A 22647-nucleotide genomic window follows, 5' to 3' on the forward strand; every position below is an offset into this window, starting at 1 on the left:
CATCCATATTATGCTCTAGATATCTGCTATGCTTGTTTTTTTGTATTTTGCATCCTTTTTTTCTATGTCTCATGCTAAATGTTTTCTACTGCTCTATCGTCTCATTCATGAATCCTATCTTCTATTTTGTTTAATCATCTGTTAAAAAATGTATTCAACTCTCAATATCTGTTATTTTCTTTTTCAGTATTAAGATTTCCATCTATTTCATTTCACATATTTAAGTTCTATGTCAATATTATCTTTTTTCCACCTATTTTAACATATTAATCTTACTTATCTTAAGGTCTCTGTTGGGTAATTCTAATAACCATTTCATCCAATGTGAATAGATATATTTTTAAATTTTCTATCTTTCTTCTCTTTGGGGTCATTTGGTTCTGATTACAGTAGTTACTTAACCAAATGCTGGATATTGCATGTGAAGAATTCTAGAGATTCTGAAAATGTCTTTCTGAGGTTTACTTTTCTTCTGGCCAGTAGCTAGAATATGGGCCTATCACCTTAATCAGTCAAGGCCATTTCTTTTCCACTGGCCCTCACTTCTAGGGCATGCCCTTTCAGGCTCTCAAGAAAGCCTGGACTGTACTTAGACTTCTCTTTCTTCATTGCTCAGATTTCAGCTTTATTCCCCAAGCTCCATGAAACTGTTTTTATTTAGTTTATCAGTCTCTCAGAAACGTCTCTCTGAAATCTCGTCTTTCAAATCCCGATTACCTAGGTTGTTCTCTATATCTTTAAATAACTGTTTTTTTTCCTTTGTATTTTATCCAGATTTTAATAGTTGGTTCTAATGAGAGGTTTAGCCTGATACCAACTATTCCATTAAAGCCAGAAGCAGAAGTGATTAAGGCACTATGTTTTATTCCTGTATGTACTTAAGGTTTAAGGGAATGTTGTCAAATAGTAGATGATTGGATATTTGGACCAATTTACATAACCCTCATTAGAACTGCACTTACTGAATTATGCTTTGATTTTATGCCATCTCTCTACACTATTGGGTACTAAAAATTAATAGTCCTGTGGAAAGTATTATGACATTATTGTTAGATATGTTCTTGAGGAACTTGTTTATTATGACAGTAGTGTCCTGTCTAGGAGTGCACTCAGGAAACGCACTCATGTGGCTGTACTGCCAAGAATAGTTGTCCTTTGTCATATCAATTGGTCTGTTTTATTTCTGAATTTACTATGTTCTGTAACTGCTCAGGGTTTCATTTTGTTTTCACATTTGGTTGACAGAAAGATTAGAGGACATTAGTAGTCTATTCATATTGTCTCTATGATACATGATTTAGCTTTATTCCTCACTACTTTTTATGTTCCATCATGTTTTTTTTTTGTTCCTGTTATACCTGCTTAGAATATTTGATTTTATTTTATGTATTTTTGGTTGTTACCTCAGGTTTTCAATGGAACAAAATAGAGTACATGTAAATTATTTGAATTTTTTACAAAGTGTTTTCTGTGACATATATTCTTTCTCAAAACTGTCCTTGACCACATTTACATTGGTAAGAGCACTTTGGTAAATATATACATACATAATAAATATTTTATACTTTTAATAATACATTTACACATTTTATTTAGTTATTTAATAGCCAATAAAATAGTACAAATATTAATTAACTCTGCCATGACTGCAATAGATAAGGAAACCAAGACACAGAATTAGACAGCATGTGAAAAGCAAAAATCCAAGCCAAGTATCTTTATTCCACATAATGTGAGTAGAAAATAATACATGGAAGTGGCTTTGCCTATTAAAAAAGACATGTCAAGACCTTGGATGCTTATTCCTGCTGTCTTTCTCCCTTGCTTATGAGAGTCTTCAATTAAACAGTACAAATATTTTCTTAAGTATGATAATACCATTTTATTTTAGCTTAGTACTTACAAATCCTTTCTTTGCTTATCACCACACTTTTTGTAAAATAAGAACCCTTTAATTCGCCTTTCACACATTTCTGCTTAAAGGTACACCTTCAAATGGATCAAACTTAATTGCATTGTGGCCCTTAGCTAGTTCAAATTCCTCAATCAATTCACCTCAGACTCATCTTCTTTCAAGACTAAACAACCCCATTTTTCTTAATCTCTTCTCATATGTTCGGTAATCCCTTCCATTCCATTTATCATTTCTGTTGCCCTATGCTCTCTCCAATTTAGCTATAATGTTCTTCAAATAAGGTCCTCTATCAGATGGGCACATGCTTAAAACTTCCCGTTCTACACTCATACTAGGCCAACTAAGAAGCTGCTCTGGTAATTTCAGTTTGCATGGTTATTATAAGTCCCAAATCAATGAAATGTTAAAGGCAATATTCTAAAGACCTGGGAACAAATGACATTTCCTATGTTAATATTTTAAGATGATACGGTGTTTTGCCTAAAAAAAGAAATGGTGTGTCTTCAAAGCCCCCAAAATGAAGTGCTTTGCCTGCAATGTGGACTTTGTGATATCCATATTGAAGAGCTAATTTGCAATTTCAGGAGGCAATGTCATAATTGTAAATGATTAAATATAGTTCCTTTTTCCAAAATGCCCAATTACTCTTTTCAAGAGGTTATCTATCATTATCAAGGAGATGAGTTTGACGTGAATTCAGGGTCTTTGTATTAGTGAACCAAATTCATCATAAGATGATACCTGCTTAAAAAATAAATAAATAAACAAAAACTTAAATGTTACCTAAGGATATTAGTCTGAAGTTCTCTAAGGCATCTCTATATAAAAAAAGAAGCATTCGTATGAGAAACATCAATTACAAAAACCCCTGAGTGATAAACAGCTACTTTCATGTAAAGAGTAATTGCCGTCTCCAGAGTTGACCCAGAGAATCTCTGTGGGGAGTGAATGTAATAGTGTAGCTGGAGCCATATGCCATGGGCATCTCTATGCACTGATGGAAAAGACTCATTTGGGAATGAGTTGGAGGAAGTCATGAGTGTTCATACAAAACAATCTTGCCATTCTTTGATAAATAACTCAAATTCTATAATTAGATTCTTAAGGGAATGACATAGTGGTAAGAACAGTAGTTGGGCAAAGCAGATCCCTGGTTAGATCTTGAGTGCAAGTGCTCAACTGAGACAGGCGGGAAGAGCATGGCTGAGCAGTCAGTTTAAAAGGCTTGGCTTATAGATGCTGCCAGTGGTGCTAAGCATTTCAAATGCATTTCGCCATTCCGACACTTGGAAGTCAAGAGAATGACTAGCTTTGTATTGTTTAGCGAAAGGGACAGAGTACCAATTTTACCAGTTTAAAGGAAAAAAAGGATAATTTGTTGGCCCTGGCAACTGAAAAATTTGATCATGTTCTGGTTTCAAACACAGATGGATCCACAGGAGATCAAACGGTAACCTCAATACTCAATCTTCATCTATCTCTTTACTATGCTTTTCTCTGTTGTTCCCACTGTTAGGCAGGGTCTCCACTCCTGTTGGCAAGAGAGCTGCCAGCAGCTCCAAGGTTATATCTACATCCTAGCCTCTCAGCAGCTCAGTAGAAAGAGTGCGGTTTTTTCCCTAATCATTTTAAAAGGAGTCCAGAGTGAGTCTCCCTGACTCTGAGTGGTCTGGCTTGGTTCATATGTCCACCCCTGGGTTACCCCTAAGCCCTACTCAAGTCACCTTCTTGAGGCCAAAAGATGACCCCCTCCAAGTTGTCCCTCAGGATCACATTAATATTTCTCAATGGAAGAATCATGGTGTTGATATTAGAAAAAGGAATAAATGAAAACAAGGAGAAAAAAAAAACCCTGTTTAATTCACCATGGAATTAAAAGGAAAAGAACTGCTTTGGGAAACCCCATAGGACTATAAAAAGTAGAGAATGTAATCCCTCTCCACATCTAAATACTTATACATATTTATGACTACCACACTGCCCCAGAAATGTTTAAAATGTTATTGAGAACAAAAATCCCCATGGATGTCTTCGGTCATTTCTTAGCTTAAATTTAAGATTGGCAACAGACACAAGGTCAGTTACATCAACAACCCTAGAAATCACTCATGTTTTCTCCTTTGCTTATTTGTTTGTTTGTTGTCAAGGATAGGAGCACCCTGCTAAATGATTTATAAATTATATCCCATTTAATAATTGAAACAGTTCTGGAAGGCAGTAATACTGATAGCTTTTTACACGTGAGGAAACTTGGTCACAGGAGGTTAAATGGCTTCTTTGGGGCTCTGCAACCATTGATGGCAAAACTGGGATTAAGATACCAATTTATCTGACCCCTTTTCTACGTAATGCTGACCTCAGTGCTCTAAATTAGCAACACCATTTGAAAAGCATAGAAAGTAAACTCCAGTTTTATTGTTAAAAGTAAAGCTCTTTTTATAATCACCATACGCAATACTCCAAATCTTTAGTTTACAACGGTTGCTAGCCTTTACATAACCATTTGAAGAGAACTAAGACTTTATTCAGAGCTCTGCATTTCTGAGTTCTGTCCAGATTGGCAGTCATTACTGGATTAAGGCATGTGGTTATGAGTGTGGGCTAAGAGATTGGACAGTATTAGTTCAGAACCCATTTCTACCACTTTCTGGATGTATGAATTCAAAGGTTTTTAAACCTCTGTTTTCAATTTTTCCAAATATTAAATTGGTCTGATATTTGTACCTATTCCTGATAGCAATTTTGAAGATTATGGATGAAGACTATTTAAAACAGTCCCTTGTACACAAAATTCACTTGCCAAATGTACTTGCCAAATTTAATTTTACTTTTTTTTTTTTTTTAATTTATTTAGAGACAGGGTCTGGCTCTGTTGCCCAGGCTGGAGCACAGTGGTGTCATCATGGCTCACTGCAAGTTCAAACTCCTGAGCTCAAACAACTCTCCCACCTCAGTTTCCCAATTAGCTGGGACTGCAGGTACATGCCCCCATGTCTCTGATTTTTTGAAAATTTTTTTTGTAAATACGGAGGTCTCATTTTGTTGCCCAGGCTTGTCTTGAAATCTTGGTCTTTTCCCACCTCAGCTTCCCAAAATGCTGGGACTGCAGGCATGAGCCACTGCACCCAGCCTAGGTTTATTATTACTGTTACTTATTTTTTATTGTTGCTGCTGTTATTATTATTATTATTTTTTTTTTTTTTTTTTTTTTTGAGACGGAGTCTCGCTCTGTCGCCCAGGCTGGAGTGCAGTGGCCGGATCTCAGCTCACTGCAAGCTCTGCCTCCCGGGTTCCCGCCATTCTCCTGCCTCAGCCTCCCGAGTAGCTGGGACTACAGGCGCCGCCACCTCGCCCGGCTAATTTTTTGTGTTTTTAGTAGAGACGGGGTTTCGCCGTGTTAGCCAGGATGGTCTCGATCTCCTGACCTTGTGATCCGCCCGTCTCGGCCTCCCAAAGTGCTGGGATTACAGGCTTGAGCCACCGCGCCCGGCCTGCTGTTATTATTATTAAAAGCAACATTATCTGACACAGTTATCAGAACCCAACAAATCAGAAGGCAGAGTCTATGTGTTCAGGCTGATAAAAACATAATCTAAAGCAATTTCTTGTTGTTATTGGAGCTTGAAATATACAAATCCAAATATACACATAGGGGATTGATGACTAACATTTATACTTTAGTCAGCAAGAATGGGTTCTCAGCGGGGAAAGAAGTTGAACACTACAAGAACAAAATAATTGGCCGTTCCAATATCATCAACTCTGGGAATTTGTGTAGTTGCTTAACTTCCTGAAACCTCAGTTCCACATTTGTCCATTTAGGATTATCATATCACTTAAAAAGATTTAAATGAAGCAATGTCATAGTTTGTGATATATGTTAGGTCTACAACATGACTTAGATGTTAACTCACATCCTCATGGATACAGGATTCTGTCTGACCATTCTGACCCTAAATTGTTCTCTTTCCATTTTCAATGGGTTTCAAAACCATATATATACACACACACACATATATATTATATATATGTGTATACATATGTGTTCCATATACATATGGCCATTTTCCAGGTAAATAAAATAAAATTTAGAAAGTGATATGGTTTGGATGTTTGTCTCCTCCAAATCTCATGTTGAAATGTGATTCCCAGTGTTGGAGGTGGGGCCTGGTGGGTGGCAATAGGATCAGGAAGGTGGATCTTTCATTAATGGTTTAGTGCCATCCCCTTGGTGAAGAGTGAATTGTCACTCAGTTCATGGGAGACCTGGTTGTTTAAGAGTCTGGGACCTCTCCCTCTTTTCTCTCTTGCTCCCTGTCTTACCATGTGACATGCTGACTCCCCATTACCCTCTGCAATGACTGTAAGCTTCCTGAGGCCCTCACCAGAAGCAGATGCTGGCATCATGCTTCCTATACAGCCTGCAGAATGGTGATCCAAAATAAAACCTCTTCTGTTTATAAATTACCCAGTCTCAGGTATGTCTTTATAGCAATGCAAAAACGGACTAACACAGAAAACTTTAAACTTATTTAGACTGCATATTTTTTTTTTTTTTTTTTTTTTTTTTTGAGACGGAGTCTCGCTCTGTCGCCCAGGCTGGAGTGCAGTGGCCGGATCTCAGCTCACTGCAAGCTCCGCCTTCCGGGTTCACGCCATTCTCCTGCCTCAGCCTCCCGAGTAGCTGGGACTACAGGTGCCCGCCACCTCGCCCGGCTAGTTTTTTGTATTTTTTTTAGTAGAGACGGGGTTTCACCGTGTTAGCCAGGATGGTCTCAATCTCCTGACCTCGTGATCCGCCCGTCTCGGCCTCCCAAAGTGCTGGGATTACAGGCTTGAGCCACCGCACCCGGCCTAGACTACATATTTTTAAAAAGCAATTGACTTTAAAGTGTATCATTATTTTCTTCCTCAACTACCTGTTCTAAATTTTCTTTATTTTGGCCAACACGTTTGGCTGCCATGAGTGGTTTACTGAATGGAATGAGCCAAGACTTCATTCCCGAACCTTGCCATCAATTCCACTCAGTATCTGCCATAGACTGAATGTTTTGGTAGCCCCCAAAAGTCATGTTAAATTCTAATGCCAATGTTTGGAGGCCCTGCCTCCAAACACCATCACATTGGCATTAGAATTTAAGATGAGTTTTAGGGGCTACAAAAAGGAATTAGTGCCCTTATAAAAGAGATCCCAGAGAGGGCCTTTGCCTTTCTGCCATGGGGGCCACAAAAGGGAATCAGTGCCCTTATAAAAGAGGTCCCAGAAGGAGTCTTTGCCCCTTCTGCCATGTGAGAACAAGAAGGTGATGTCTGTGAAACAGGAAGTGGGCCCTTGCCAGACACTGAATCTTCTGGGGCCTTCATCTTGGACTTTTCAGCCTCCAGAGTGGTGAAAAATAAATGTCTGCCATTTATCAGTCACACAGTTTATGTGCTCTTGTTATAGTAGTCTGAATGGACTAAGACGATGTCTTTTACCAACATCAATACCGTTAATAACTTAGGGTTGGCCATGGTCCAAGCAGCAGAGTCACTTGCATGAAGCCCAGATCTGCAACAGAACGCTTTTCTGTTCTGTGCCTCACTAATATAAGTCTGTCTTTTTGGTCATCCAGAATAGGGACTGGAGCAATATTACCAAGTGTAGCATTGGCTGTTTCCTGAGCCTGAAGACCCTTGTGACCTATTTTGCTTCCTTTGTCATTATGTGAGGTCCAAGATGCAATTATATGTCCTCTAATCTGAAAAGTGTGTCACAGCATGTCTCATACCACTGGAATCCTAAAACCTTCACTGAAATATTTGTCCCTTTAATCTTCATCGTGATTATCTCCTAGTCTCTTGAGGGTTTGCGTCTTATTAAGGCTGGTAATATACTTGCCACTTCTTCTCATTCATACCAGTGAGCATGATGTCATCAAATAATGGGCAGCTGTGATGTTCTGAGGTATATCAAGGCAGTCCAGCTTTCTGCAGTCTATACTTTGATAGAATGTGGGAAAGTTTTCACATAGTTCTAAGGCAAATCTATAAATGCATCCAGTTGTCTCTTTTATGTAAATACAGGCTGTTTTTGATGTACCCTTTTATTAGGGATGGCAAATAATTAAAAAGTTATCCACCAGATCGATGGATGAATACCACGTGCTTGAGGCCATTTCTGTCTGCTCCAGCAAATGTACCACGTGTTACACTCCATCTGCAGTTGAGATACTACTCAGTTGAACTGGCAGTGGCCTACAATTAACTTTCAGAATTCATCTGACTTTTATAAAGTACAAATTGATGAATTAAATGGCGATATGATAGAAACCACTATTCTTGTATTTTTTTAGGTCTTTAGGTAGCACTAATGCCTGCCATTTTTCTGTTTTATCGTTTTGTTTTGTTTCGTTTCTTTTTCCATAGCAATCTTGTCAAGAGAGGGAGGCTCAGTTTCAGAGGATTCCCTTGGCCTTCCTCATTATAGTAGCTCTTATTCCACAACTCTGGAACCTAGGTGAGAATATAACTAGTAAGTATGTCTATTCCAATTATACATTCAAGGACTGGGACATGATCACTATGCAGCTCCTTGGACCCACTGGACACACTGTGAACCAGACCTAGGGCAGAACACTTTTTACTTCGTGGCTGACATGTGCTTCATGTTCATTAGGAGGGGACCGTAACGAAGCTGTTGATCCCCACGTTTCAATGCTAACTCGGACTCTCTGTTCCTGAAATATTTGTATATCCCTTTCCTTGTTGTGAATGGCCCAAGTTCCCTTTGAGAAATATAGAGTAGTGGTCCTCAACTTTTTTTGGCACCAGGGACCAGTTTCATAGAAGACAATTTTTCCAAGGTGGGGTGGGGGTGGGGGGTGGGGGAATGTTTTAAGGATGAAACTGTTTCACCTCAGATTATCAGGCATTAGATTCTCATGAGGACCATGCAACCTAGATTCCTTGTATGTGCAGTTTGCAACCTAGATTCCTCGCATATGCAGTTCACAACCTAGATTCCTCGCATGTGCAGTTCACAATAGGGTTTGCGCTTCTATCAGAATCTAATGCCACTGCGTATCTGATAGGAGGCGGAGCTTAGGCAGTAATGCTTACTGGACCACCTCCTACTGTGCAGCCCGGTTTCTAACTGGTACCAGTCTGAGGTGCAGGGGTTGGAACCCCTGGAGAGAAAACAATACTGTAAACATTGCTATATTGCCACAGTGTTCTAGGAGGCTTTCTCTTGAAAAGCTGGCCTCTCCTCAGTCAACAGTTTGCAGATGTGAAAATTGGCCTTCAATCTAGCAGCTTGGGAGGGGATCATGACTTTTATAGGGTGCCTACTCTCAGGCTGTTGATCCAGTCTTGATTTCTTTTGTTAGAGTAGATCATCAGTTATTCTTTTGGCTATTATTTATTTACAATATCCGTAGTGCTCAGTAGGTGATGTCCTCCTGGCTGCCAGTCCAACCCTAGTGTTCTTTTTGATAATTATACCTAGTTGTCTTCTGAGAATTAGACACTGCCACCTGCCCTCTTTTATTTGGAATCACATTATTCCCAATCCTATAAGAAGCCCAATTTTGTAACAATATATCCCAATACTGAGACTAGCCCTTAGAGGACAACCATCACTCAGTTTCTCAATGATGCTGACAGTGTTTTCACCAGTGACCTATTTATTGTTTTGGTAAATAAAATGTCCTCTGGACTCTCCCAGAGAACAATCACCTCGTGTTGAAGCTTACATAGTATATTGACCCTAACATGCCCACTTCTTGGAGCTTTTTGAGCTCTTCTTCCGTAGTCTCACATGAGAGTTACAGTATACCTAATTCATTTAATGGGGACCATAACTTTAAGCTTCTAAGAGCTATTCTAGCAGTATGTTAGCACAGCCTCCTACTCCCATGCAAGGGTGTTAAATCCTGTACCCCAGGAATACACTCACAACTAATATGGCATTTACAGTCATGCCAATCTTATTTCAAACTCAATGTTCTTTGACTCATTTTCCCTTATTTAGAAAGTTTTGCATTTTTCTAATTTATGTAGATAATGGACAGTTTAACATCTTTCTTAGGAGTAATTTGTGTGTGTGTGTTTTTTTTTTAACATAACGTCTTAATATAAATGCCCTTTGCCAATGTTTGTTCCAAAATGCAGAAAGAATGAATATGAATACTCACTTTCCTAGCTGATTTCTGTGAATTGCCCTCATATGCATATGAGGGAATATAATTAAGATAACTTTGATTTTTATGAGATTCACTAGGTTCCTTCTGAGTGTCTGAAATAGATTAAGAGGTCAATCAGTTTTATAGATTAATAAAAGACTAAATAATCGTAAGTAAATAAAAGATTGAATTTAAAATCTAATTTGTTGGCTCTGTTCACTGATCAATACCAAACATTTAGAGCAGTGCCTGGCACATAGTACATAGTACTCAGCAAATATTTGTTGAAAGAATGGCCAATAGAAAATGGTGGTTTATGTTTGCATATGTGTGTGTATATATGTGTATATATAGTCTTAATTTATATCATTTTAATTAATATATGCTTATCTTAAAATATTTAAATAATATAGATACCTATAGTGAAAGTTGTATTTTACCAAAACTCAATTTATTTAATTCATGCACGTAAGAGTCTTTTATGTGGCAATACTTATACAATGTGCAGCAGACATTTTCTCAAAGTAACCACTGTTATTAGACTCGTGTTTATCTTTCTGGATTTTCATTTTTTGATTGAGACAGGATCTTACTCCATTTCCCAGACAGTGGTGTGATCATGACTCTTCTTCAATTCCAAGCTATCTTCCTACCTCAGACTCCCAAAATGCTGAGATTACAAGCATGGGCCACTGCTCCCGGCCATCTATTTTCAAACATACATGCACGTTCATGTCAATTACATATTATTTCATATAAGTGAAATTAAACTCTACATATGATTCTGCAGCAAGCATTCCAGGTTGAACTAGGGTATCCACACTTCTTTATGTCATGGCAAACATAGAAAATAACAATATATGCCTCACCAAGACAGACAGCTTATAACTTAATATAGACATTTTCTTTTTAAAATTAATTCTTCAGTAACATAACACCGAATCATGAAACAGTATTTTAATAAGATATTAGATTAAGATTGCTAAGTTTTAATCTATAACTTTTGTCTATATAAGTATCATTGAATAGTAGGTTTTTAAATTTTTTTATCTATCTTTTTCCAATGTTGGTATAAGAATTATAACAGCTTTATAGAATGAGTTGAGAAGCTCTGCATTTTATCCTAAGAATTGGGATAGTTTTTACATGAATGAAGGACTTATTTGCTTACAGCGTATAAGCACCTCACCTATAAAACTGTCTTGGTTTATTGCTTCTAGTGGGAGCAGGGGATGGGGAATGGTAGAATGTGATCTGCATCTTTCCTGTGATTTTTAGCCTGTTTAGATTATTTTTCTCCTCTGGAATCAATTTTGGTCATTTGTATTTTTCCAGAAAAATCAACCACTTCATCTTGATTTGAAAATTCCATTTTTCAGGCTTTTTTTCTCTATAGCTTATATCAACTTTCTGATTTAAAATGAGTTTGTGATTTCTCTCCCTATCATCTTGACTGGACTGTTACTGCAGCAAGCTTCTCCCCTGAATGAGAGGGCTAGCAGAGTGCTGTATCTGGTGCGCAGGGCTTACTAGCAAGCTGACTTCCTTAGTGTTTGTGAATTGATCAGAAACAGGTGTGAAATTCACTCCCTCCCACAAAATGTCCAGGGGAAGGTTGCCTTTGCTCTGAATAAAACACATTGATGTGTTTCACACTTCTGATACTAGGTCAAGCTGCCTTTTCTTTTTTCTTCATTATTATTATTATTATCTTTCTAGATCTGTTACGAAGGTCGGAAATCATAACACACTGTGGCTTATCAGCCCTGCCTGGCACATGGCTAAGAGCTCTCACCAGAAATATGTCTTAGTTTTAGCTCAGGGTCCTATGCTGTAGGCAGCCACTGGACTGACTCTTCCACAGCGAAGCTCCAACACTTCCCTCATGATCACCCTGCTGTTCATGCTCTCCCTGCCTCTTGCTGTGAGCTAAGCCTCCTCCTGGTCCTCACTGGTAAAATTTCCTCTTGCCTCCCAAGTTGTGATTTTCTCTGGTTTAATTTCTGTATTAATTTGATTTCTTATGCTTTGTAACTTCCAGAATTTTTCAAAATTTCTAGTTTGCCAATAGCATTCTTTTCTCTGTTCCAGCTCTGTGACAAATGTGAACAACTTTTACAATATTTACCTCACCCTTGAAATTTATCCTTAATGGTCATTTTGTTATCTTGTTGAATTAAGAAAACTCTTGGGAAGCTAGAGGTGATATTTGTATCATGTTCACTTCCTAAATGCATCTATTCATGTGGGAATTATAGTAATTTTATAGTTCTACTTATACAACTATGTAATTTGTGCATAATTTATAAAATTTGTCCTTGTTCTTTAAAGAATCATTTTCAAAATCTTCTGTATTCTAGTAAAAACTGCCATTTTGGCAGCCTGATGGGGACCATGGTTGGAGATGGTGATTAGAAAACATTCCTACCACCATACAAAGGTTCCTGATGTATGTCAGCACTTTGTGATTTTAAAGTATGTGCATCTTTCACCATCAAGATTCTCGCTCATGATAAGTGACATGTGGACTTTTAGGCTCCCTGCTCCAGGGACTGTCTTTCCCACGCAGACCATGAAGTCCTTTCAGATTTCAGCAGCATTACTCATCTTGATTATGCCACCAGTCTCTTTGATGGGAGGCTCACCTGCTTCCTTTAAGAATAAGGATGCGATTTAAGGTTTAACTTCCAACATTTAAGGCACTTAAGGTGCCAAGTCCAATTTATTTACAGCTTCTGATCGATGAGTACTTTCTGTGTGAAGCATACACTTCGGGCCAGGATTATTTCTCTCCAATTCCCTCACCATCCCTATTCACATGCGAAGTGGGCACCCTTTCCCAAAACTACCCAATACCATGGCTACTTGTTGGTGTCTGACCTAAGCAAGATCTTTGATTTTTTACTTATTGAAATTCCAGTAGTCTCACTGGAGAAAGGTTTGAAGAGTATACACAGGAAAAATGTTAAAACTTGAGCCCCTTAGGAAAATTCAGTGCACATTTGCCACTGTGAAATCCAACGTTTATTAAGGTTTTTAAAAATTCTATATAATCTGGTTTGGGGCTGACCAAACAAGTAAACCAAAATGGTTAATGGGAGGTAGAAAGTTTTCCATCTTTGAACAATATTGGTTGTGTTTTGTTAACGACTCTTGAAATTTTTAATGTAATGCTCCTGGGAGGAAAGCAGGGTGCTTTGTGGTGCAACAACGCCTAGGCAGGGAGAAGTGTGGTGTACCCTTTAATTCTCAATTTGTCACTGGGAGCTCTCTGACCTTTGTCATCTCACCTGTCTGGCCATGAGCTTCTACAGCTGTGAAATAAGCTTTAAGTTTCCTTTCCTTTCTAAGAATCTGTTGTCTGTGCTACTGATTGTGTTTTTTGTTTTATGATTAGACGCTGAGAAAGTTATGAAAATTCCCGTACAAGTAAATAGACAATCATAATAATGACAAAAACAAAAATTAGAATCTACAACTTCATTTTTCCCCCTAGCAAGTCTGTAGTTATTCCAGTATTGTCTACAGGTATCTGATTTTATGGGAGTGCCATATTTAAACATTCATTATCAACTCATGCAATCAGACTTAAGTGCACCTAAGTACACCATCTGTCTTTTTCTTTCTCATATATTCCTCTGTATTCACACATGGATATCTGCTATTCTAGTAGTGTCTGGAGCCTATTTAGCCGCACCAGTTACAGTGTAATCAGCAGAGAAGGCATTCCCTTCCAACCTCTGATTTTCAGAATTTAACAGCACCAGCGCTTATAATGGCTCTATCCTTAAATGTGATACATTCACGCCTTTCTACACAGGTGTATGTTTTTTGTTTTTTGTTTCTTTTCCAATGCTCCAGAGGCAAAGTCTATCTTTTTTTTTTTTTTTTTTTTTTTTTTTTTTGAGACGGAGTCTCGCTCTGTCGCCCAGGCTGGAGTGCTGTGACCGGATCTCAGCTCACTGCAAGCTCTGCCTCCCGGGTTCCCGCCATTCTCCTGCCTCAGCCTCCCGAGTAGCTGGGACTACAGGCGCCCGCCACCGCGCCCGGCTAGTTTTTTGTATTTTTTAGTAGAGACGGGGTTTCACCGTGTTAGCCAGGATGGTCTCGATCTCCTGACCTCGTGATCCGCCCGTCTCGGCCTCCCAAAGTGCTGGGATTACAGGCGTGAGCCACCGCGCCCGGCTAGGCAAAGTCTATCTTTAATGGAAGAGTTCAAAGCTTGGCCCTCTTTTTAAAAAGCCAACGGATGACAGAAAATGTTTTACAAATGCAAGCGGTTTCTGGTCAAGCTGCACAGTCATGCAAACCGTTTCGAGGCTGCTGGCTACTAGGCAGGCAGAAAATGGTTGGGAGGCTGTGGCCGTTTCATCACCATAGTCCCTAGGACAACCTGGGCCTTTGGATGGGTTCTAAAGCAGTGTTATTCAGACAATGTGCCTAATTTTGACCAAAAGAGGCATCGGTTCATTCTCTGCAAAACAAACCAGAAAACATCTTTTCATCAGTGATGACTTGGTGACAGTGGAACCCAAATGTATGAGGTGCCCATGCTCAGGGGTAGGACTTGCATTTGGTGGCCTAAAGCATAGAAATGAATAGGGTATGGGGCTAGAGTTGAGCCCACATAAAAACCAAATAAGATCCCAAGCATGTATTCTGAGAAAATCAACCATATGTCATTGAAATAAAATTCCCCAAAGAATGTTGATTCTCTACCCTCAGCCTTCTTACTATATGTGGTCTATATGTGGTCTCTTGGGACAGAAATATTTCTGATGAAACAGGGCAGTTGGGCTTTGAAATTCATCAGCTTTCATTTTAAGTCCCATTCCTGCCACTAATTATTTACGTGATTTTGATGAGTTTGCTTAACCCTGTTAGTCCTGGTTGCCTCATAAGTAATGTGGGAATTACAATATCCATTGTTCATAGTTGTTGGAAAAATTAGCAAGAAATATTAGGAAGAAAGTATAATGTGTCAAATGTATGCTTAGTTCTGCATAAACAAAGAAATTAAAAAAATAATATGTAGCACTAATATGCCAGGCTCTATTCAAATAACTTATATATTGTTGTAGTTAACCCTCACAGCAGGCAAGAGGTAGATATCATTATTGTCTCCATTCTCCAGATGAGAGAACTGCAGCAAGGTTAAGTTGCCTGAGTATACTCAGCTGGTACTTGGTGAAATCAAGTTTTGAACCCAGGAAGTCTGACCCAGTCCAGGCTCACATATCAAATACTCTTTTGAAGGAAGTTCTTTTTGAAAGAAGCCAAAGAGTCGTCCAGCCATGTTGCCCAGCACATAAGTATGCTAAAAAATAACATTTACTATGCCTAGCTATCCATAGCTCAGTGGAATCACAACGATTCTCCTGCCATGACTGGTTGAACTACTTAAATGACCTGGCTCAAGAACTGTCCATCTAGAAAGAGGCCAGCAAGTGATGATTTAGCCAAATGTAAAAAGTGGGGTGATATGGTTTGACTGTGTCCCCACCCAAATCTCATCTTGAACTGTATTTATCATAATCCCCATGTGTGGTGGGAGGGACCCAGTGGGGGGTAATTTAATCATGTGAGCAGTTTCCCACATGCTAGTCTCATGATAGTGGGGAAGTTCTCACAAGATCTGATGGTTTTATGAGAAGCTTCCCCCTTTGCTTGGCTCTCATTTCTCTCTCCTGTCACCATGTAAAGAAGGATGTATTTGCTTCCCTTTCCACCAAGATGGTAAGTTTCCTGAGGCCCCCCCAGTCCTGCAGAACTGTAAGTCAATAAAACCTCTTTTATTTATGAGTTACCCAGTCTTGGGTATGCCCTCATAGCAGTGTGAGAACGGACTAATACAGTAAATTGGTACCTCAGAGAGTGGGTTGCTGCTATAAGGATACCTGAAAATGTGCAAGTGACTTTGGAACTGTGTAACAGGTAGAGGTTGGAATAGTTTTGAGGGCTTAGAAAAGGACAGGAAAATGTGGGAAAGTTTGGAACATCCAAGAGACTTGGAGGGCTCCAAAGACAGGAAGATGTGGGAAAGTTGGAAACTTCCTAGACGCTTGTTGAATGGCTTTGACTAAAATGCTGAGAGTGATATGGACAATGAAGTCCAGGCTGAGGTGGACTCAGATGGAGATCAGAAACTTCTTGGGAAGTGGAGTAAAGGTCACTCTTGCTATGCAAAGAGACTGGAGGAATTTTTTTCCCTCCCTAGAGATCCACGGAACTTTGAACTTGAGAGAGATGACTTAGGGTATCTGGTGAAAGAAATTTCTAAGTCTCAAAGCATTCAAGAAGCAGAAGAGCATAAAAGTTTGGAAAATTTGCAGCATGATGATGCAACAGAAAAGAAAAATCCATTTTCTGGGGAGAAATTCAAGCCAACAGCAGAAATTTGCATAAGGAGGAGCTGAATGTTAATCACCAAGACAATGGAAAAAATGTCTCCAGCGCATGTCAGAGACCTTCACTGCAGCCCCTCCCATCACAGGACCAGAGGCCTAGGAGGGAAAAATGGTTTCCTGGGCTGAGTTCATGGAACCCTCTGCTGTGTGTAGCCTAGGGACTTGGTGCTCTGCATCCCAGCTATTCTAGCACTGGCAAAAAGGGCCAAGGTACAGCTGAGGCCATTGCTTCAGAGAGAGCAAGTCCCAAGCCTTGGCAACTTCCATGTGGTTTTAGGCCTGCTGGTACACAGAAGTCAAGAATTGAGATTTGGGAACCTCTGTCTAGATTTCAGAGAATGTATGGAAATGCCTGGATTTCTAGGCAGAAGTATGCTGCATGGGCAGAGCCCTCATGGAGAACCTCTGCTAGGGCAGAGTGGAGGAAAAGGTGGGGTCAAAGCCCCCACAGAGAGTCCCCAGTGGGGCACTGCCTAGTGGAGCTCTGAGAAGATAGCTGCCATCCTCCAGACCCCAGAATGGTGGATTCACTGAAAGCTTGCACTGTAGGCCTGGAAAAGCCACAGACACTCAATGCCAGCATGTGAAAGCAGCCAGGTGTGGGTCTGTCCCCTGCAAAGCCACAGGGTCAAAGCTTTCCAAGGCCATGGGAGCCCACGTCTTGCATCAGCATGCTGTGGATGTGAGACATGAAGTCAAAGGAGATCATTTTGGAACTTTAAGATTTAATGACTACCCTATTGGATTTCAGACTTGCATGGGGCCTGTGGCCCCTTTGTTTTGTCCAATTTCTCCTATTTGAAACAGAGGTATTTACCCAATGCCTGTACCCTCAGTGTATCTAGGAAGTAACTAACTTGCTTTAGATTTTACAGGCTCATAAGCAGGAGGGACTTGCCTTGTCTCAAATAAGACTATGGACTTGGACTTTTGGTTTAATGCTGAAATGAGTTAAGGCTTTGGGGAACCTTTGGGAAGAGCATGATTGTGTTTTAAAATGTGAGGACATGAGATTTGTGAGGGGCCAGGGTTGTAACGATAAGGTTTGGCTGTGTCTCCACCCAAATCTCATCTTGAAATGTAATCCTCATGTGTGGTGGGAGGGACCCAGTGGGAGGTAATTGAATCATGGGGTGGTTCCCTCATGCTGTTCTCATGACAGTGAGTAAGTTCTCACAAGATTTGATGATTTTATGAGGGGTTTCCCCCTTTGCTCGGCTCTCATTTCTCTCTCCTGCTGCTATGTGAAGAAGGACATGTTTGCTTCTCTTTCCACCAAGATGGTCAGTTTCCTGCGGCCTCCAAAGCCCTACTGAAGTGTGAGTCAAGTACAACTCTTTTCTTTATAGCTTACCCTGTCTCAGTTATGTTCTTATAGCAGCATGATAACAGACTAATATATAGAGCAATACAACTTTTTCACTAGGGAATGTGAATAAAGAAATGTAGAGATAATTTGTCCTTAAGCAATTGGAATAAGAGTTGAACAATAAAGTGGCTATGGCAGCTGAGTTTAGTCATGGTAGTGTCAGTTTTATTAAGCCCACATTGAATGCACCATGATACTTTTAAGTACCAAAATACTGTTTTTTTTTTTTTCCTATAATATCACTACCTCATGCACACACAAAAATGTGAAATCTGAACCGTTTAAAACTGTAGAATCATACAAAGAGGTTAACAGAACAAAGTGGTGCTCTGAAAGTGTTCTAACCATATTCCTCCCTTGGTAATAACCCTTCCCAGCTATTTTGTTGATGTTTTCAATTCTTTCCTAGATAAGCCTCTTTTCATACATTTACGAATAATTTGCATACACATTAGTACAAATTTGAGATTCTAGTTACTTCTGGAGGCCCTGATGGGGTTGGCTTAGAGTGATAGAGCAGGTGCCTTAAGGAAAATAGCAGGATGATGAGGAAAGGGGATTGGGAGAGAGGAGGGCAGAGTAAAGGTGGGAGGCACTCCCATACCCAATTTCTAGCTCTTTTCCTAGCCTAAGCATCTCCCTTCCCCCAGTGCTGGGTTCTCTCTTTTTTCCTGCTCCTTTATCCTCATAAATCAGATCCACTTTTTAGATTCTCATCACTGCCATTCCTCCAGCACTATGAATACTATCATGTATCTTATCAAGGGCCATATTTCCCAATAGTCTTCCTTGTTGATACTTTAGCCAAAAGGTCAGAATAGCCTCAGTCCTCTCTGTGGTAGAACAAAGTCTAAAAACAAAATGTAGAACTGTGTTGCTCAATATAGTAGCCACCAATTATATGTAGGTAGATCTTGAAAACTTGAAATGTGGTTAGTCCAAATTGAGACCTGCCATCAACATAAAGAACATACTAGATTTCAAAGATAGTACAAATAAAATAACTAAAGAATTCAATGCATTTATATTGATTACCTGTCAAATATTCTGGAACTGATTTAAATAAAATGTACTATGAATATTAAGTTCACATGTTCTCTTTTTTAAAACAAATGTGGCTACCAGAAAATTTAAAAATTATATATATTTATGTTGGGCAGCCCTGGAGTAGAAGTTGATAGTAATCGTATTTCACTTTTTGTTAAAATACTATAATTAATACTAATGTTAATACAGCCATTTTGAAGTCACGTAAAATAAATACCACAATGCTTTTAGGGTTATTTTGCTTTATAGCAATCTCTGTGATATATTATATGCAAATCCAAATTAGGAGAAATGAGTCAGTAGAAACACTGAAGAAAGAAAAATACACAGAACAAGTTGAGGATCAAGAACCTAACTGTATAAACAATAGAGCAGAAACAAGCTGGTAAGATGGTAGTGGCTAATAACACTGACTCATGGTCAAAGGGCAAGGGTCCTCAGCTGCACCTCTTGAGGGTCTCACCTTGGATATGGAGCCATTTGTCATTTTTCAGTTTCTATTATTTCTGAGTAGCTTCATGTGTAGCTTCAGAGGCAAACTTTTCTTTATTAACCAACTTCAACATGTAAAGCACCTTTCTCCTGCTAGGGCTATAGTAGCGAACAAGCCAAGCAGGCCTTTGCCTTAATGTAGCTTTTGGGGAAAGAAACTATTATTATAGAAATAATCAGTATTTGATAACAACTAAACTAAGCATTAACTAAGCCAGAAAAATTGACATAGCGAGAAGATCTCTAAAGGCAATGAAACAGGTTGATGCCACAAAGAGTTTTTGTTAAGAGATGACTACTCATTTGGAAAGTGACAGTTGAATTGGAACATGGAAGATGAGAGACAGCCAGTCATACAAAGAGCCAGGATTAGGGAGAGAAAGGGGAGAACATTCCAGGCAGGAGGTAACAGCAGGTGCAACATCCCCAAGGCAGAAAAATTTTAAGTTTGTTGCAGAAACAGTAAAATTGGACTGGAGGGAAGGGAAAACGTTGAAGAGTCAGACAACGAATCAGGTCATATAGGGTCTTGTATGCAATTTGGATTTTCTTCTAAATGCACTGGAAAACTATTGAAGAGTTTTAAGCTGTGGAATTGCATGACCAATTAGGAGTGTACTGCAGTGTTTCAAGTAAGGTGCGATAGAAGCTTGGATTTAAATAATCCCCAATTCTTTCTAACCACATAAGGTTGTGTATGTTATTAAATTTACTAAGAAATAATAATGTTCAGCTAGTTTTTAAAATGTTCAAGTCTACCTTTTTTTTTTTTTTTTTTTTTTTTTTAAAGAGACATAGTCACACCATCACCCAGGCTGGTGTGCAGTGGTGCGATTTTTCTCACTGCGGCATCAAACTCCTGGGCTCATGTGATCCTTTCATCTTAGCCTCCTGAGTACCTGGGACTCAGGTACATGCCACCACACCGGGCCATTTTTTTTTTTTTTTTTGTAGAGACAGGGTCTCACTCTGTTGCCCAAGCTGGCAATTCTATTTTTATTGATTACAAACTTATGTACATTCTTTGAAACAAATTTTGAAAATATGAATAGGCACCAAGAAAAATAAATTCATATTTCCACCATGCAGACAAGCACAGGTGACATCTTAGAGTGCACTGTTCCATAATTTATAATTTCTAGGTATCTATGTGTATACAGAAATAGAATCAGATGTTGTATACTTTTCAGAAAACTTGTTTTTTACCCACACTGAGAACGTATTTCTATATTATTAAATATTCTACAGCATCACAGATTACATGGCAATTCAACTGCATGGATATTTTTAAATTGAACTGATATACTATAGTTAGGAATTTATTTTGCTTCCAATTTATTATTATTATTATATATTTTAACAATATAATATGTCATGATGATTACCATCCTCCTCTAAATAAATATTTGTGTTCACCCTTAATTATTTACACAGGATAAATTTCAAATCATGTAATGCTCTTATAATTTCAAACTATTTTCAAATTTTTAAGGCTTTTGATACAAATACTATTTTTTTCCAGATCAGCTAAACTAATTTACATTTATATCCCTAATATATGAGCATACACATTTCCTAGAACTTTTGAACACACTATAATAATTTAAAAATTATTTTACTATTTAGTAGGCAATTCATAATATATCTCACTATTATTTTGCTTAAACTATATATTTTAAATTTGTATTTCCTTCTGTCTAGTGAGGTTGATTTTTTTTAATATGCTTGTTGACCATTTACTTTTATTTTCTTACAATTGCTTTTTCATATTCATTTTGCCATGGAGGTGTCTGCTCAGCCTGGTCTTAAAGTAAATAAAAGGATAAAGAAATGATTATCAAGGTGTTATTTCTGAATCATGAAGTAGAATCAGGAGAAAGCATTCTATGAATTAATAGCATAGCTAGCACAATTCCTGAAAAAATGATAGCACCAGGAACTGACAAGATTCCAAGAGGCTAACTTACAAGAATATTGTTCAACACAAAATTTTCTTCTGCTCTATAATGTTTGCTGAGAAGATTCTCAGAGGTCCCTAAGGATTCCAAAATACTGTGTATGCCATATTTCATGTAATCTTATTTAAAGGAGGTTCCACTTGGAACATAATCTGCTCAACTTGTTCAAGGTTCTGGTCTCCCTAAAACACAGCTCAAATTAAAATATAAAATCTAAGTACCTAGTGAAAGAAAGCGCTATATCCACCAGTTGCAAAACCTAATATTCTGTGTTTAAAGTTAGGAATTTCAAATTAATCATTTGTTTAACTAACAAATGGTCCCAAGACACTTTGCAGAAGTTTTCTTATGGGCCAGAATTCTGAAGCATATCTTAATTATTGGCCATTTCTCACATAAAACAAATTATTTTATCAAAGATGCCAAATGCTAGTACTTTAGGCTCCAAATACAGGAGGCTTACTTTCACTGAGAGCATTACAATTGATCTCAGACCAGAGTGAGCGGGGCTCAGTAGAAAGATAAGGTGATTAATTGTCAAGAGATCTGGGTTCATGTACTGGCTTCATTTTACTACTGACTTATCTCCCTGGGTAAGTTACTTAAATAAAGTCATACTTTATTTTTCTGTAAATGATATTTATTCTAAAAAGTTATTGTGAGATGAACCAAGTTACAAAATGTGAACTTACCAAACGATCTCAAAAGTTACATATGAGTACAGAAAATGTTATCAGAGCTAGAGTCACCAACTCAAACACCTATAAGGGCCATACTAACTTCTCAATGCATGAAGTGGATCAACCAGGGCTGTGAGTAATTCTAGTGCTTGTCCCAGTTTGACAGGATTGTTGCAATTATGGCAATAAGATGCCAGTGTTGCCTGACATTTTAATTTTTTTCTAAAGAAAAACTATAAATCCTGACTTCATTCACCTTCCACTTTCAAAGTATTGACAGCTAATTAAAATATAAGTCAAAGTAATTTTGTTGGCCAAATAAGTCATATGTATAGATCAAAGTTGGACCATGACTAGCCAGTCTGTAAACTCTTGTATTGTCTCTGATTTACATGGTTCGTAATACTCTCAGACCTCCATGGTGACATCTTTAGTTAAGAGTATTTATTGTACTGAGTGCATCAAATATAGTCCAATCTTACAGTAACCAATTATTTGTAATTATTTCCACGATGAGGGTTTTTCCCTTCAGGTGGCCAATTACTTCCTATCAAATTATCACTGAAAACCATTATTTTCATTTCCATTTGTAGACATCTCAAGACTTTATTTTC

Source organism: Theropithecus gelada, chromosome 5 (genome assembly GCF_003255815.1).
Source record: "Theropithecus gelada isolate Dixy chromosome 5, Tgel_1.0, whole genome shotgun sequence".
Classification (NCBI taxonomy): domain Eukaryota; kingdom Metazoa; phylum Chordata; class Mammalia; order Primates; family Cercopithecidae; genus Theropithecus; species Theropithecus gelada.